Raw genomic sequence first — 18,982 nt, 5'->3', positions numbered from 1 at the left:
GTGACTTTCAGGGCCATTGCTTGGCGGAGCGATGTTGGACAAGCTCCATTGTTGGCTGCACAGACATGATGGGCTGAATGGCCTCTTGTGTCACAATGCTGAGGTCATCCAGATGCCTCACCATCAATAAAACCAAGGAATTCATTGTTCACTTTGGGAAGGGGAAGGGAAGTTGAGGAACACGTGCCTGCTCTCATCGAGGGATCAGAAGTGCAAGGGTGAGCAATTTCAAGTTCTTGGGTATCAACATCTCTGAGGATCTATCCTGGGCCCACCATACTGATGCAGTTACAAAGAAGGCACCACAGTGGCTATATTTCATGCGGAGTTTGACGAGATTTGATATTCGCCAAAGATGCCCACAAATCTCTACACGTGTACTGTGGAGAGCATTCTAACTGGTTGCATCACCATCTGCACAAGATCAGAGAAAGCTCCAGAAGGTTTTAGACTCCATCAGCTCCATCATCGTCATTGGCCTCCCCAGCATCGAGGACACCTTCAAAAGGCGATGCCTCAGAGGTGGCATCCACCATTAAGGACTCATCACCCAGGGCAGGCCCTCTTCTCATTGCTACCATCAAGGAGGACACACACTCAATGTTTCAGGAACAGCTTCTTCCCCTCTGCCATCCGATTTCTGAACGGACAATGAACCCACAAGCATTACCTTAGTATTTTTTTTTCTCTTTTTGCATTACATATTTAATTTAATGTTTTTTTAATATATGCTTATTGTAATTTATAGCTTTTATTGTTATGTATTGTAATGTACTGCAGCCACAAAACAACAATATTAAACCTGATTCTGATGCCTTACTCCTTGCTTTGGGACTCCTGCTGGGGGGTGGGGGTGGGGGGGGAGAGGTGAGAGATACTCTCGGGAGAGGTGAAATGGGGCTACAGAAAGGATTCACGGATATATTCCCAGTACTGGCGGGCTGGAGTTGGAAGGAGAGACAGGACAGGGAGAACGTATTAAGGAACTGGATCTGCAGCTTGATGACCTTGGACTCATACGGGAGAATGAGGAGGTGATAGACAGGAGCTACAGGGAGGTAATTACTCCTATATTAACGGAGACGGGTAAATGGGTGACTGTCAAGAGAAAGGGGAAATGCACAGCCAGTGAAGAGTACACCTGTGGCCACTCCGCTCAATAATAAGTGTACAACTTTAGATACCATTGAGGGGGACAACCTATAGGAGGGAGCCGCAGTGACCAGGTCCCTGACACTGAGTCTGTGCTGAGTCTCAGAAGAGCAGAGAGGTGAAGAGGACTGCAGTGTTGATAGGAGATGCCACAGTCAGAGGAACAGAGACAAGGTTCTGTGGCTGTGATAGAGACACCTGAATTGTGTGTCTCCTCTCTGGTGCCAGGATCAGGGATGTCTCAGATTGGGTCTGTGGGCATTCTCAAGGCCAGAAGTCTTGGTGCCAGTTTGCACCAATGACACAGGTAGGCAAGGTGAGGAGGTCCCGAAGAGAGATTTTTATGGAGCTAGGTAGAAAGCTGAAAAACAGGACCTCCAGGGTAGTAATCTCTGGATTGCTGCCTGTGCCATGTGCCAGTGAGGATAAGAATAAGATGATTTGGTAGGAGGATGAGTGGCTGAGGAACTGGTGTGGGGACAGGAGTTCAGATTTCTGGATCATCGGGATCTTTCTGGGGAAAGTACGAGCTGTACAAAAGGGACAGGTTACACCTGAACCCAGGTGAGTCCAATATCCCTGTGGACAGGTTGGCTAGAGTTGTTCAGGAGGGTTTCATCTAGTTTGGCAGGGGAATGGGAACCAGTTAGTGCTGAGGACAAGGTAGTTGGCTTACAAACAGAGGCAATGTATAGACAGACTCCTAGCAAGGAGAGGCTGATGATGGGGAAAGTTTCAGTCAACAGGATGAGTTGTAATGTAAAACATCGACAAAATTGAAAAGGGTGAAAACAGGACTGAAGATGTTGTATTTGAATGTGAGCAGTATACGGAATAAGGTAGATGAACTTGTAGCACAATTACAAATTGGCATGTATGATGATGTCGGTATCACTGGCTCATGGCTGTAAAAGGTTTATAGTTGAGAGCTTAATGTCCCAGGATACACATTGTATTGAAAGGACAGGCAGGAGGGCAGGGGCTCTACTGGTTTTAAAAAACAATCAAATCATTAGATGAGGTGACATGGGGTCAGAAGGCGTTGAATCATTGTGGATAGAGCTAAGGAACTGCAAGGGTAAAATCTCCCTGATGGGGGCTGTATACAGGCCCCCCGCCCAAACAGTGTAAGGACGTGGTCTACGAGTTACAACGGGAGATGGAAAATGCATGCCGAAAGGGCAATGTGACAATAGTCCTGGGGGATTTCAATAAGCAGGTAGATTGGGAAAATCAGGTTGGTGCTGGATCCCAGGAGGGGGAATTTCTAAATGACTACAAGATGGCATTTTACAGCAGCTCATGGTTGAGCCCACTAGGGGGTGAGTTATTCCAGATTGGGTGTTGTGCAATGAACCAGAACTGATTAGAGAGCTTAAGGTAAAAGAATCCTTAGGGAAAGTGAACATAATATGATCAACCTCACCCTGAAATTTGAGAAGGAGAAGCTAGGGTCAGATGTATCAGTATTATAATGGAGTAAAGGGAATTACAGAGGCATGAGAGAGCAGTTGGCCAGAATTGATTGGAAAAGAACACTGGCAGGGATGACAGCAGAGTAGCAATGGCTGGAATTTCTGGAAGCAATTCCAAAGGCACATGATATATATATATTCCCAAAGAGGAAGAAGTATTCTAAAGGAGAGATGGCAATGAGAAGTCAAAGGCGAATAAAAGCCAAAGAGAGGGCATATAATAGAGCAGAAATTACTGGGAAGTTAGAGGATTGGGAAATTTTTAAAAACCAACAGAAGGCAACTAAAAAAAGTGTAAAGATGGAATACAAAAGCCAGCCAGCCAATAATATAAAAAGACGATACCAGAAGTTTCCTCAGATACATAAAGTGTAGAGAGGTGAGAATGGATATCAGACCACTGGAAAATGATACAGGAGAGGTAATAACGAGGGACTAGGAAATTGTGGACGAACTGAATAGGTACTTTGCATCAGTCTTCACTGTGGAAGACACCAGCAGTGTGGTTGATGCTCCAGGTGTCAGGGGTCATGAAGTGTGTAAAGTTACCATTAATAGAGAAGATTCTTGGGAAACTGAAAGGTCTGAGGCTAGAGAAGTCTCCTGGACCAGATGGTGTACACCCCAGACTTCTGAAAGAGGTGGCTGAAAAGATTGTGGAGCCATTAGTAATGGTATTTCAAGAATCACTAGATTCTGGAATGGTTCTGGAGCGGAAAATTGCAAATGTCACTCCACTCTTCAAGAAGCAAGAGAGGCAGAAGAAAGGAAACTATAGGCTAATTAATCTGATATCAGTGGTTGGGAAAAAGTTGGAGTCAGTTGTTAAAGATGAGATCTCAGGGAATTTGGAGGCACGTAATAAAATAGGCCGTAGTCAGCATGGTTTCCTCAAGGGAAAATCTTGCCTGACAAATCTTTTGGAATTCTTTGAAGAAATAACAAATAACAGTATAGACAAAGGAGAATCAGTTGATGTTGTGTGCTTGGATTTTCAGAAAGCCTTTGACGAGGTGCCACACATGAGGCTGCTTAACAGGTTAAGAGTCCATGGTATTACAGGAAAGATTCTAGCATGGGTAAATTAGTGGCTGATTGGCAGAAGGCAAAGTGTGGAAATAAAGGGAGGCTCTTCTGGTTGGCTGCCAATGACTAGTGGTGTTCCACGGGGGGTCTGTGTTGGAACCGATTATTTTTATGTTACAGGTCAAGGATTTGGATGATGAAATTGATGGCTTTGTTGCTAAGTTTGCAGATGATATGAAGAGAGGTGGAGGGGCAGGTAGTTTTGAAGAAGTAAAGAGGATACAGAAGGACTTAGACAGATTAGGAGAAAAAAGTGGCAGATGGAATATGGTGTCGGGAAGTGTATGGTCATGCTCTTCGGTGGAAGAAATGAAAGGGTTGACTATTTTCTAAACGAAGAGAAAATTTAAAAAAAAACTGGGGTGCAAAGGGACTTGGGAGTGCTTGTGCAGGATTCCCTAAAGGTTAATTTGCAGGTTGTGTCTCTGGTGAGGAAGGCAAACACAACGTTAGCATTCATTTCAAGAACACTAGAATATAGAAGTATGGATATAATGTTGAGGCTTTATAAAGCACTGGTGAAGCCTCACTTGGAATATTGTGAGCAAATTTGGGCTCCTTTTCTTAGAAAGGATGTGCTGAAACTGGAGAGGGTTCAAAGGAGGTTCACAAAAATGATTCCAGGATTGAATGGCTTGTCATATGAAGAGCGTCTGGTGGCTCTGGACCCGTATTCAGAAGAATGAGGGGTGGCCTAATTGAAACATATCGAATGGTGAAAGGCCTTGGTAGAGTGGATGTGGAGAGGATGTTTTCTATGGTGGGAGAGTCTAAGATCAGTGGACACAGCCTCAGAATAGAGGGATGTCCTTTTAGAATGGAGATGAGGAGAAATTTCTTTAGCCAGAAGCAGTGAATCTGTGGAATTCTTTGCTACAGGGAGCTGTGGAAGCCAAGTCTTTATGTGTATTTAAGGCAGAGGTTGATAGATTCCCAACTGGTTATGGCATGAAGGGATATGTGGAGAAGGCAGGAGATTGGGGCTGAGAGGGAAATGGATCAGTCATAGTGAAATGGTGGAACAGACTCGATGGGCCAAATGGCCTAATTCTGCTCCTATATCTTGTGGTTTTATGGATGGGATGGGTCTGTTTTCCCTGGCGTGTATATAAATCATGAGGGGCATTCTTCTCATTTTCCCCATTGTAGGGCAGTCTAAAACCAGGGGGTTTAAGGTGAGAGGGGAAAGATTTAAAGGGGATCTGAGGGCAAGCTTTTTACACTGACAGTGGTGGGTATGTGGGACAAACTGCCAGAAGAAGTGATGGAGGTAGGAACAATGTAGAACATCACAGCATGTTCCAGGGTCAATCTGACCCTTCCTCCCTTCTTTTTCTATCATCCACGTGCCTATCTAAGAGTCTGTTAACTGCCCCAAATGCATCTGACCCTACCACGACCTCTGACACTGTGCTTCACACCTCCACAGCTCTGTGAAAATTAAAATTAACCACCTCTGTCATCCCCCTCCCCGCCCTATACTTCCCTCCAATCATCTTAAAACTATGCCCTTTTTTATTAGCTATTTCTGCTCAAGCACAAAGATCTCTGCCTGTGCAGTACATCTATGCTTCGTAGGTTTATCAAAAGGAATGGTTTACAGGCATATCGGCAAATAGGACTAGCACAGCTCGGCTCTTTGGTCAGCACGGACCAGATGGGCCAAAGGGCCTGCCTCCACACTGAGTGCCTCTGTGACTCTGCATTGAGGGAGATGGGATGATGGGACAGGGAATGGATAGATTGTTTAGGCAGCCAAATTTCGGGCGGGGGCTTGTCGATCCAGGATGAAATTCCACTTCCTTCTGACCCACCTCAGTTGTCCAGCTACGGTCAGTAGAAGAAGATGGGCTGAAGGGTCACCTGCTATGCTTCTAAGGTTCACTCATTATGTGTCATGTCATGATGTGGCCGATCACGGTCTTTCCGTGTTCTCGGCAAATTTTCCTACAGAAGTGGTTTGCTGTTGCTGCCTTCTGTGCAGTGTCTTTACAAGACGGATGACCCAGCGTTATCAGTACTCTTCGGAGATCATCTGCCTGGCGTCAGTGGTCTTAACCAGACTTGTGATATGTACCAGCCGCTCATATGACCATCTACCACCTGATCCCATGGCTTCACGTGATCGTGATCGGGAGAAGGAGCTAAGCAGCTGCTACACCTTGCCCCTGGGTGACCTGCAGACCAGTGGCGGGAGGGAGCACCTTACACCCCCTTTGATAGAGCTGTATCTCTACCCTGCCACCCAGAAGGTCCAGCAGAGGCTAATTCTCCCCGAGTCTGAGTGGTGCTACACAAATGCCATCATGTCAGCCTTTTGTCTTGCTGACGGTCTCCTGGCCTGATTACCATCCGTGAAGGCTTCAAAGTGCAAACCTGTGATTTATTTTTAGGAGCCGTGTACTGGTTACAGGCTGCTTCCCACGGTGCACTTGCTCATTAATGCTTCAACACCTCTCACTGCACCAACTAGTTCCCAGTGCCTGCAACTGAGATCAGACCTTTGCCTTCAGTTGACTTCAAATACATTTCCAGCACCTCATTGTCCTTGTTGGGGTCAGTCTCTGTTTCGTGCCCCTTTAATCTCAACTCTGTAAATTTTAAAAAAAATCTTTATTTGTCACAAGTCCATCAAAACATTCAGTGAAATGTGTTGTTTGTATCAATGACCAACACAGTTTGAGGATGTGCTGGGGGCAATCCACAGGTGTCGTCAGGCTTCTGGTGCCAGCAGCATGTCCAGATCTTGCTAACCCTAACCTGTGCAGCTTTAGACTGTGGGAGGAAACCGGAGATCTCAGAGGAAACCCACGCAGTCACGGGGAAAACATACAAACTCCTTGCAGACAGCAGTGGGAATTGAAGACTGCTTCTTGTGCTAAAGCTACGTTACTGTGCCCCACCCCCCAGATAAACGCTCAGAATTCTCAAAGGATGATGTTGCATCTATATGAGGAGAGAGGGCTAAGGTTTCATCCGTATGTGATGGAGATGAACCCCCTCAGGTTAGCCACGCTGGGTGGCCCTGCCAAGCATCAAATTGTTTGCACATTGACAGGCCTAGATAGAGTGGATGTGGAGAGGGTATTTCCTATCCTGGGGACTAGGACCAGAGGTCACAGATAGAATGGATGTGGAGAGGATCTCTTCTATAGTGGGAGAGTCACTATGTTTCCTATAGTAGAGCACAGATGAGGAATTTCTTTAGCCAGAGGGTGGAGAATCTGTGGAATTCATTGCCACAGACGGCTGTGGAGGCCAAGTCATTGGTATTTTTAAAGTGGAGGTTGATATATTCTTGATTAGTAAGAGCACCAAAGGTTATGGGGAGAAGGCAGGAGAATGGGGCAGAGAGAGAAAATTAATCACCCATGGTAGGATGGTGGAGGAGACTGGATGGGTTGAATGGCCTTATTCTGCTCCTATACCTTATGGTGTTACATGGAAATATGTTAACACCACCATTCCCCTCCTCTTCTCTCGATATATTGTACGTCATTTCTACATGTATATTAGGGGGATGATGGCGTTGAGCTTACGGTGTGGGAATGGTATTAAAGTTCTAACTTATCTCCGTCTTTCTGTATTCTGTGCAGTTCTCTGTAGCCCAGTGCTCAACTGTACTGTTAGTGAAACATACGCCGTGGAAAATAGAACAGTACACACAGGAACAGGTCCTTCAGTCCACAATTAAATTACTAATCAAATGTCCAACTAACTAACCCTTCTGCCTACACAATGTCCATATCCTTCCATTTTCCTCGCATCTAATGTCTTTTGAAGATCTCTAATGTATCTGCCTCTGTCAGAATCAGGTTTAATATCACCGGCATACTGTATGTTGTGAAATTTGTTATCACAACCCCAGGCACAAAGCAAAAACCGTAGCCAAGCAACGTCCATTGAGCCATACTGTGGCAACGCAAGGCTGAAGTGTTAGAAATGTCATCTCCACACCCTTGTCGAGGTTCAGAAATATCATCTCCACACCCTTGTTGAGGTTTAGAAATATCATCTCCACACCCTTGTTGAGGTTCAGAAATATCATCTCCACTCCCTTGTCCAGTTTTAGAGGTTTTCCCATTTGCTCAGTGATGGAGGGAAAAGCCAAACTTGTCTATGATTTGGCCTTGTATTTCAGCCCATGTCTAAATATCGTCCATGTTTTGCTTTATGTCATCTCTGAGTGGAAAACAAAATGAAATTTGAGAGTAAATGATTGGCAGGAAAACATTTTGATTTAGATTTTTATTTAGCGTGGGGTAGGCCCCTCCAGCCCTCCAAACCGTGCCGCACCAGCAACCCCAGAACCCCGGTTTAACCCTAAACTACTCATGGGGCAGCGTACAATGACCAGCTACCCAGTACATCTCTGAACTGTGGGAGGAAACCAGAGCGCTAGGGACAACCCACACACTCCACGGGGAGGACGTACACAGACCCTTGCCCGGGGGCAGCCTGTTCTGGAGTTGGAGGCTTTTTTCTGTGTGTGGGAGGGTGGCAAGGGGGTTTGTTTTGATTTTGTTTTGTTGCTGGTTGCCGACGTTCTACTGAATACGATGGGCATGCTATGGAGGCAACAATTGCGGACTTCCCCCAGCACATCCAAAGGCTGTTAACACAAACGGCCCATTTCACTGTATGTTTCAATGCATATGTGATAAATGAATCTAAACTTTCGAGACATCAGATCCCTTCTGGCATCGACAAGGTATGAGTCCTGGGTGAGTGCAGAAACAAAAGCTCTCAACACCATTCAGAGTCAGGTTCAACATCTCTGCATTATGGAGTGAATTTGTTATTTTGTGGCAGCAGTACAGTACAATATAGAAAATACAATGAGATATACAGTACTATACATTTACAACAAGAAATGTATGTATGAGTATATATTATACATATGTAAATTTTTATGTTTATGTATACCATAACTCCATAAGATATAGGAGTAGAATTAGGCCATTTGGCCCATCGAGTCTGCTCCGCTATTACATCATGGCTGATCCACTTTCCCTCTCCCTCCCTATCTCTTGCCTTCTCCCCGTATCCCTTCATACACTGACCAATCAAGAATCTATCAACCTCTGCCTTAAGTATACATGAAGGTTTGACCTCCACAACCATCTGTGGCAATGGATTCCACAGATTCGCCACTCTCTGGCTAAAGAAATTCCTCCTCATCTTCATTCTAAAAGGACGCCCCTCTCTGAGGCTGTGATCCAAGACCTCCCCCCCCCCCACCTCACCCCACCCCACCACCACAGGAAACATCCTCTCCAAATCCACTCTTTTGAGGCCTTCCAACATTGGATAGGTTTCAATAAGGTCACCCCTCATTCTTCTGAATTCCAGGGAATACAGGCCCAGAGACACCTAATGACAAGCTGTTCCACCCTGGATTCATTTTTGTGAACTCCTTTGTACCCTCTCCGGTTTCAGCACATCCTTTTGAAAATAAAGAGCACAAAACTGCTCACAATACTCCAAATGAGGCCTCACCAGTGCTTTATAAATCCTCAACATTACATCCTTGCTTTTATATTCTAGTCCGCTTGAAATGAATGCTAACATTGCATTTGCCTTCCTCACCACTGACTCAACCTGTAAATCAACCCTTAGGGAATACTGCACAAGGACTCCCAAGTCCCCTTCTGCCTCAGATTTTTGAATTTTCTCTCCATTTAGATGATATTCTACCCTTTTATTCCTTCTACCAAAGTGCATGACCGTACACTTCCAGACACCATATTCCATCAGCCACTCCTTTTCCCATTCTCCTAATCTGTCTAAGTCCTTCTGTAGCTTCTCTACTTCCTCAAAACTACCTGCTCTCCACCTATCTTCATATCATCTGCAAACTTTGCAACAAAGCCATCAATTCCATCATCCAAATCATTGACATATAATGTAAAAAGAAGTGGTCCCAAAACAGACCACTGTGCAACACCACTAGTCACCAGCAACCAACCAGAAAGGCTCTCTTTATTTCCATTCCCTGCCTCTTGCCAATCAGCCACTACTTTATACACATGAGAATCTTTCCTGTAGTACCATGGGATCATAGCTTCTTAATCAGTCTCATGTGTGGCAACTTGTCAGAAGCTTTCCGAAAATCAAAGTACATAACAACAACCAATTCTCCTTTGTCTATTCTGCGTCTTATTTCTTCAAAGAATTCCAACAGATTTGTCAGGAAAGATTTTCCCTTGAGGAAACTATGCTGACTATGGCCTATTTTACCATGTGCCTCCAAGAACCTCGAAACCACATCCCTAACAATCAACTCCAACATCTTCCCAACCACTGTTGTCAGACTAACTGGCCTATAGTTTCCTTTCTTCTGCCTCTCTCCTTCTTGAAGAGTGGAGTGACATTTGCAATTTTCCAGTCTTCCAGAACCATTCCAGAAACTAGTGATTCTTGAACGATCATTGCTAATGCCTCCACAGTTTCTTCAGCCACCTCTTTCAGAACCCTGGGGTGTATATCATCTGGTCCAAGTGACTTATCTATCTTAAGGCCTTTCAGTTTTTCTAAATACCTTCTCCCCAGTAATGGCAACTTCACGCAATTCCACCCCCTGACACTCTCAAACTTCCAGCATACTGCTAATGTCTTCCACAGTGAAGACTGATGTGAAACACTTATTCAGTTTGCCTGCCCTTTCCTTGTCCCCCATTACTACATCTCTAGCATAATTTTCCAGTGGACCAATATCCACTCTCACCTCTGTTTTACACTTTGAATCTGAAGAAACTTTTGGTACCTTTCTTTAATACTACTGGCCAGCTTACTTTTGTATTCCAGTTTTTCCTTAATGACTTTTTTAGTTTCCATCTGTTGTTTTTTAATAGCTTTCCTATCCTAAAAACTTCCCAATCCCAAACTCCCCACAAATTTTTGCTCTATTATATACCTTCCCTTTGGCTTATGTTTTGGCTTTGACTTCTCTTGTTAGCCACAGTTCTGTCATCTTGCTTTTTGAATACTACTTGCTCTTTGGGATATGTAGTGAATATCCTGTGCCTTCCAAACTGCTTTCAGAACTCCCAGCCATTGCTGCATGCACAAATGAGATTGGTACAGGTGGATGCGTTTTGGTCAGTGTGGATGCAATCCTGTTTCCCTGGTGTGTGGCTCTGTGACCAGAGCACCTGATTTGTGCTGGTTATTCTGGGGTAAATGTTGACCATCCCAGGATGCCCACAGTTCCCCAGGTGGTCTTCGCGAAGAGTTGTGGGAGCCGCAGGACAGGCCGAGGATGTCTTTAAGATCTTCTCAAAACAGCGGTCCCTCAGTACAGTACTGTGCTGAGGCAGAGATTTCCTCGCGTGTCAAACCCAGAGGGTATTAGGTGTGGGGGGCGGTGGGGGGGAGGTTTAAAGGGGATGCAAGTTTTTTACATGGGCTGGTATGTGCCTGGAATGAGTTACCAGGGGTAGTAGTGAAAGCAGTCAGTTTGTGGAGTTTAAGAGACTTTTGAATAGACTCCATTTGTCAGGAGGTACAGGAACCTGAAGACACACGCTCAGCATTTTAGGAACAGCTTCTTCCCCTTCACCATCAGATTTCCATGTGGTCCACAAACCCATCAACACTACCTCACAATTTTGTTCTCTCTTGTTGGTGTTGTTTATTTTTATGTATATATTTGCAATTTACACTTTTATGTTTGCACTTACTGTTGCCGCCAAACAGCAGATCTTACTGCATGTGACTAATGGCTAATCCAAGGGGCAAACAAGGTGATTGGAGGAAAGTATGGGGGGATGTTAGAGGTAAATTCTTTACACGGAGTGGTGGGTGCGTGGAACACGCTGTCAGGGGTGGTGTTAGAGGAAGATATGTTAGAGATATTTAAGGGACGTTTAGATAGGCACATGGATGGTGGAAAAATGCAGGGCTACGCGGGAGGGAAGGGTGAGATTGATTTTAGAGTAGATTAAATGGTCAGCACAACATTGTGGGCCGAAGCACCTGTTCTGTGTTCTACATGTCAGCGATAATAAACCTGATTCTATGACACAAAGGTTGGAGGTGTTGTGGATAGTGTGAAGGACTGTCAGAGGTTACAACAGGACATTGAAAGGATGCAAAACTGGGCTGAGAAGTGGCAGATGGAATTCAACCCAGATAAGTGTGAGGTGGTTCATTTTGGTAGGTCAAATATGATGGCAGAATATAGTATTAATGGTAAGGCTCTTGGCAGAGTGGAGGATCAGAGGGTCTTGGAGTGCGAGTCCATAGGACACTCAAAGCCACTGCGCAAGTTGACTCTGTGATTAAGAAGGCATACGATGCATTAGCCTTCATCAATCATGGGATTGAGTTTAAGAGCAGAGAGGTAATGTTACAGCTATATAGGACCCTGGTCAGACCCCACTTGGAGTACTGTGCTCAGTTCTGGTCACCTCACTGCAGGAAGGATGTAGAAAACATAGAAAGGGTGCAGAGGAGATTTACAAGGATATTGCCTGGATTGGGGAGCATGCCTTATGAGAATAGGTTGAGTGAACTCGGCCTTTTCTACTTGGAGCGACGGAGGATGAGAGGTGACCTGATAGAGGTGTTTAAGATGATGAGAGACATTGATCGTGTGGATAGTCAGAGGCTTTTTCCCAGGGCTGAAATGGCTAACACGAGAGAAGCATAGTATTAAGGTGCTTGGAAGTAGGTATAGGGGAGATGTCAGAGGTAAGCATTTTACGCAGAGAGTGGTGAGTGCTTGGAATCTGCTGCCGGTAATGGTGGTGGAGGCGGATACAATAGGGTCTTTTAAGAGACTCCTGGATAGGTACATGGAGCTTAGAAAAATAGAGGGCTATGGGTAACCCTAGGTAATTTCTAAGGTAGGGACATGTTCAGCACAGCATTGTGGGCCGAAGGGCCTGTATTGTGCTGTAGGGTTTCTATGTTTCTGAATATGGGGGGAATGGAGGGAAATAGATGATGTTTAGGAGGAGGAGATTTGTTATAAATTAGCATCAGGATTGCCACAACGTTGTGGGCCGAATGGCTTGTCCAGTTCTTTACTGTTCTGTGTTTAGCTGTGGATGGGAGTGATGTCTGTCACCGAATCCCTTGTGTGCGTGTCCGTAGCGATGGGGCACAGGCAGCGGTGACTGGTTGACTATTCCTGAGAAGAATACGAACGCCGCTGATTACCTGGTGTGCAGAGCGGAGACTGGACCAGATTGCTGGTTCTGCTCTTCACCAGTGCTCCCAGCCGACCTGCTCTGTGGCTCCCGAGCTCCTCTCCCCCACCACCGAGTGAGTTAATTCCGTTTCTGATCATGCCGGTCAGGTGACTGCTGAATTTGCTGGGCGCCCTGTTTGCCTCTCTGAGATACAGTACTGCTTTACCCCGGGCTGGAGCAGAGAAATCACAACCGGGCAGCGCGCCGCCGGTTACATCGTTCCCGGTCTCACTGGTAGGTGCTTTACAACATCAGTTCTCCACTGTGAATACACACAGACTTCCTGTCCTTGACTACAAAGGGCACGGTCCACCGACCTTGAATCCTCTGTCCTTGTTGGGGAATTTGTGCGTGAGAGTATTTGCATTTCATATTGACCGAAAGTGCTTTAAACGAGCTGTAATTTACGGGAGGATGGAAATGCATTCAATAACAATCCCCTTGCCCTTGCTGAGCGGGAGACCAGTGTTTACTCTCTGGGTTCTCGGATGGCGTCTTTACAGACTCCGTACTGATGTCCTGGCCCCTGGAGTGGGTGTGAATTTATTTAACGTGCAGTCAGTGAGGGGGCTTGTGTGTGTGTGTGTGTGTGTGTGTGTGTGTGTGTGTGTGTGGGGGGGGGGGTGGAGACGGAGGATGTGCGAGTGTTTTAAGGTGCTAATCCAACTGTCATAGAACCTAATACAGCACAGAAACGGGCCCTCCAGCCCACAATGTTGGGCCAACCAATTAAATTAGTAATCTAGTGGCCAGCTAAACTAATCCCCTCTGCCTACACAATGTCCATATCCTTCCATTTCCCTCACATCCATGTGCCTATTTAAACAGCTCTTCGAAATCCTTAATCTGCCTGCCTCTACCACCAGCCCAAACAGAGCATGCCAGGCACCCACCATTGCCTGCGTAAAAAAAAACACTTGCCCCTCGCATCTCCTTTGAAATTATCTCCTCTCACCTTAAATGCATGCCCTCTGGTATTTGACATTTCCATCCTGGGAAAAAGAAAAGTCTCTTTTCCCATGAATACTTGTGAGTATCTGTAGCTGGGAACTGGAGATTAATAGTGATGGCATACTCCAAGGCAAATTGCATCCAGACCCTGAAGAAATGAGCTGTGTTGGGATTCTGCTCTGAGTTTGGACCTTCTCAATCTGGTGAAACATTTTGACGTCATCTGAAAGGACAGAAGGCTGTGTGTGCATGGAACGTCCTCCCAAGGTGGGTGAGCTTGTGTTCAGGAGGAAGGGTTGGAAGGATAGGTCAGGCTAGATGGGCTGAAGGGCCTGTTTCTGTGCTGTAGTTTTCTGTGATTCAGTAACAGCTCAAAGGCAGGGTTTGGTGCTCAGAGTAGGCATGCCACGTTGGTGCTGGAATGTGTGGCGACATCCTTGTGTGTGTAGGTTGTTGGTCCAAATGCCACATTTCACTGTATGTTTCCATGTGTTCTGTGACAAATGAATCTTGTATTCCTGGTTCGAGAGGAGATCCATCTATCCTATTAGTCAAGCCGGTGAGATGTGGAGGCCTGTGCACTGTCAGTAGAGCATTTGGCCAGTGTGATTTAGCATCAAATCATTTACCCTGAGCATGTTGTCATACACGGTAGCTGCTCAGGACCAAGGATGAACTGTATTCATCATGTATACAGTATTTGTATGTATTAGGGATTTGCTGTGGTGTGTCAGCACGACATGCAACAACATTCAACAATTATAAAGAGTAAAGAATTATATAAAGTTAGAGGTTCAAGTATGGCCATGAAATAAAACGTACATAAATACATCAACAGCAGCATGTGATTGCAATGTAAATGGCATTATGAACAGTGGTTTGAAGTGTTTACAGAGCAGTGACAGGGGTTGAGGAGCTGAGGGAGCTACCCAGAATGGTTGATCAGATTAACTGTCTAGGGAAAGAAACTTCTAAAATAGTAAAAGGCTTTTTGTTTTAATAGCCTTAGCACTTTCCAGAAGAGAGCTTTTGGAAAAGGCATTTCGCAGGAGGGTCCACAGTGATTTTTCCTGCCTGCTTCTTTGTCCTGACAGTGATGGTAGACTGCAGCCAGTGACCTTTCCTGCTGAGCTGACGGTTCGTGTAGGCTGAAACGTTATCACTGGTATGGTAACTACTCTGGCTTTTGAACTTCTGCTGTATATTGGTCAAGGAAAGCTAAACTTTGTATCTGAATTAATTTGGTTTTCTTGCAGGCGATAACAAACAAGGCATCAGGAAATTGGGCTACTTGTCCCATTGCCCAGTCTGAGGAGCTTGGGCTGATGCTTCCGCTAGTTTACTGTTCTGTCTAGTTAGTATGTTTTATAACTCTTGTCAAAAGGAAGGACATTAGTCATAGTCCTGCAATTGTTTTTTTTCTGTGGGGCTGTGTCAGGCAAAGGGTGGGAATAAAGCAGACCTTTTCTGATCGGCTGCTGGTGACTACTGGTGTTCCACAGGGATCCCCAGCTTTTATGTCATACTGTATGTTAATAATCTGGGTGCAGAATTGATGGCTTTGTGATCAAGTTTGCTGGCGATACAAATATAGGTGGAGGGGCAGGTAGTGTTGAGGAAGCAGGAAGTTTGCAGGGTTTAGATCAGGAGAACGGGCAAAGGAGTGGCAGATGGTAAACAGTGTAGGGAAGTTTATGGCCATGCACTTTGTAGAAGGAATAAAGACTGATTTTTAAATAAGGAGTGAATTCAGAAATCTGAGGCGCAAAGGAATCCTAGTGCAGGATTCCCCAACCTTGCAGGTTGAGTCGGTCATCAGGGAGGCAAATGTAATGTTAGTATTCTTTTTGAGAGGACTAGACTATAAAAGCAAGGATGTAATGATGAGGCTTTATAAAACGTTGGTCAAACCATGTTTGGAGTATTGTGAGCAGTTTTGGACCTCTTATCTAAGAAAGGATGTGCTGGCATTGGAGAGGGTCCAGTTGAGGTTCACTAAAATAATTTCAGGAATGAAAGTATTTACATATGAGGAGCAATTGATAGCTCTGTGCCTGTACTTGCTGGAGTTTAGAAGAATGAGGGGAGATCTTATTGAAACCTACTGAATATTGAAAGGCCTGGATGGAGTGGACATGGAAAGGATGTTTCCCATCATGGGAGGATGTAGGGCTCTGTATTTAGCATTAACGTTAAAGTATTTTGCATGCTATGGTCATGCTGGAATGTGATGATACTTGCTGAGTTGTTCCCAACACATCCTTTCGTTGTGTTGGTTGTAACACAAACGACTCATTTCACTGAATGTCTCCACGTACAGGTGATAAATAAATCCGAATTTGAAAGTAAGAAAACTCGCACAACACTGAACCTTTTGCACCTCCACCAGGCGTTCAGCTGAGGCCAGATGTGAAGATACCCAGTCCCTCAGAGCCAAGGGAAGCAATGCAAGGGGAGGTCGGTGTACTGGCACCTCCAGCTCACTCCTGACCCCAGAGATCGTGGAAGTCAGGAGTGGAAATGGAGATGACATTTCTATGGTGGGTGAGTCTAGGACCAGAGGGCACACCTTCAGAAGAGGGGGACGACCATTTAGAACAGAAATAGAAGAATTTCTTTAGCCAGAACATGGTGAATCTGTGGGATTCATTGCCACAGATGGCTGTGGGGGCCAACTAACTGTCTTGTCTCCCTTTCTCTTCACTATTTACACCTCAGACTTCAACTACTGCACAGAGTCTTGTCATCTTCAGAAGTTTTCAGATGACTCTGCCATAGTTGGATGCATCAGCAAGGGAGATGAGGCTGAGTACAGGGCTACGGTGGGAAATGTTGTCACATGGTGTGAGCAGAATTATCTGCAGCTTAATTTGAAAAAGACTAAGGAGCTGGTGGTAGACCTGAGGAGAGCTAAGGTACCGGTGACCCCTGTTTCCATCCAGGAGGTTAGTGTGGACATGGTGGAGGATTACAAATACCTGGGGATATGAATTGACAATAAACTGGACTGGTCAAAGAACACTGAGGCTGTCTACAAGAAGGGTCAGAGCCGTCTCTATTTCCTGAGGAGACTGAGGTCCTTTAACATCTGCCGGACGATGCTGAGGATGTTCTACGAGTCTGTGGTGGCCAGTGCTATCATGTTTACTGTTGTGTGCTGGGGCAGCAGGCTGAGGGTAGCAGACACCAACAGAATCAACAAACTCATTCGTAAGGCCAGTGATGTTGTGGGGTTGGAACTGGACTCTCTCACGGTGGTGTCTGAAAAGAGGATGCTGTCCAAGTTGCATGCCATCTTGGACAATGTCTCCCACCCACTACATAATGTACTGGCTGGGCACAGGAGTACATTCAGCCAGAGACTCATTCCACCAAGGTGCAGCACAGGACGTCATAGGAAGTCATTCCTGCCTGTGGCTATCAAACTTTACAACTCCTCCCTTGGAGGGTTCAGACACCCTGAGCCAATAGGCTGGTCCTGGACTTATTTCATAATTTACTGGCATAATTTACATATTACTATTTAACTATTTATGGTTCTATTACTATTTATTATTTATGGAGCAACTGTAATGAAAACCAGTTTCCCCCGGGATCAATAAAGTATGACTATATTTAAAGCAGACATTGATAGGTTCTTAACTAGTAATGGTGTCAAAGATTATGTGGAGAAGGCAGGAAAATGGAGTTTAAAGGGATAATAAATCAACCATGATGGAATGGTAGAGCAGGTCTAATTCTGCTACAATACAACCAATCGTACAGTTCAGTTCTCTGCTTACAGAATCAAATGCTTGTATTTTGAATATGATCACTTAAGCTTTGTAGGGGCAGATGTTCTTTGCTGGCATAAGGCAGGGTCAGAATGATGTTTAATATCAGTGGCATATGTTGTGAAACGTGTTGTTTTGCAGCAGCAGTACAATGCAATGCGTCATAATAAACTATAAATTACAATGAGAAATACATTTAATTTTTAAAATACAATAAATGTTTTAAAAAGCAAGCAAAAAAATAAAGTAGTGAGGTAGTGTTGATGGGTTCATGTCCATTCAGAAATCTGATGGTGGATGGTGAAGTTGATTGTGAAACATTGAGTGGGTGTCTTCAGGCTCCTGTACCACCTCCCTGATGGTAGCAGTGAGAAGAGGGCCTGTCCTGGGGAACTGACGGATGAATCATAACACGAATCAGTGATCTTCAGGACAGATTCTGCTGTACTAGGGCTCACCAGGTAAATACCTGTGTGAAAGAATTGTGAAAGCACATTCCTCCAAGAAATACCTTCAGTGATCTGGCAGCATGATAGTGTAGTGGTCAGCACAACGCTTTACAGTACCAGTGACCCGGGTTCGATTCCCATCACACGGTAGTGTAGCGGTCAGCACAACGCTTTACAGTACCAGTGACCCAGGTTCGATTCCCATCGCACGATAGTGTAGTGGTCAGCACAATGGTTTACAGTACCAGTGACCCGGGTTCAATTCCCATCGTACGGTAGTGTAGTGGTCAGCACAACGGTTTACAGTACCAGTGACCCAGGTTCGATTCCCATCGCATGGTAGTGTAGTGGTCAGCACAACGGTTTACAGTCCCAGTGACCCGGGTTCAATTCCCATCGCACAGTAGTGTAGTGGTCAGCACAACACTTTACAGTACCAGTGACCCGGGTTCAATTCCCATCGCACGGTAGTATAGTGGTTAGCACAACGGTTTACAGTACCAGTGACCCAGGTTCGATTCCCACTGTTGTCTGTAAGGAGTTTGTGCGTTCTCCCCAAGATCATTTGGGTTTCCTCCAGATGCTCCGGTTTCCTCCCACAGTCCAAAGACATACCAGTTGGTAGGTTAATCATATGTGGTTCCAGTACACAAAAAGGGCCAACTGAAAGTCTTGAACGACTACCGTCCAGTGGCCCTGACCTCACACATCACGACGACTCTAGAGAGGGGATCCTGTCTCACCTCTAACCCCCGGTCAGATCAGCCCCCGCTCCCCTGCAGTTTGCCTACCAGGAGCACATTGGAGTCGAAGATGCTGTTATCTGCCTGCTGAACAGAGCTTACTCCCATCTGGATAAGCAGGGTAGCAATGTGAGAATCATGTGTTTTGATTTCCCT

The 18,982-nt window shown here is 45.3% G+C and overlaps 1 protein-coding gene across 1 annotated transcript in view; it reads left to right on the top strand.

Moving 5' to 3' along the window:
* Positions 1-13,021: 13,021 nt before the first annotated feature.
* Positions 13,022-18,982, top strand: part of LOC140203298 (anoctamin-4-like) — a 138,073-nt gene continuing 132,112 nt past the window's right edge. Inside the window, exon 1 of the mRNA XM_072269312.1 lies at positions 13,022-13,144. The gene's annotated coding sequence lies outside the window, so the exon portion shown is untranslated. The remainder of the gene's footprint in view (positions 13,145-18,982) is intronic.

This window comes from Mobula birostris, chromosome 9, assembly GCF_030028105.1.
Source record: "Mobula birostris isolate sMobBir1 chromosome 9, sMobBir1.hap1, whole genome shotgun sequence".
NCBI classification, from domain to species: Eukaryota; Metazoa; Chordata; class Chondrichthyes; order Myliobatiformes; family Myliobatidae; genus Mobula; species Mobula birostris.
This window is presented reverse-complemented; position numbering and strand designations above follow the sequence as displayed.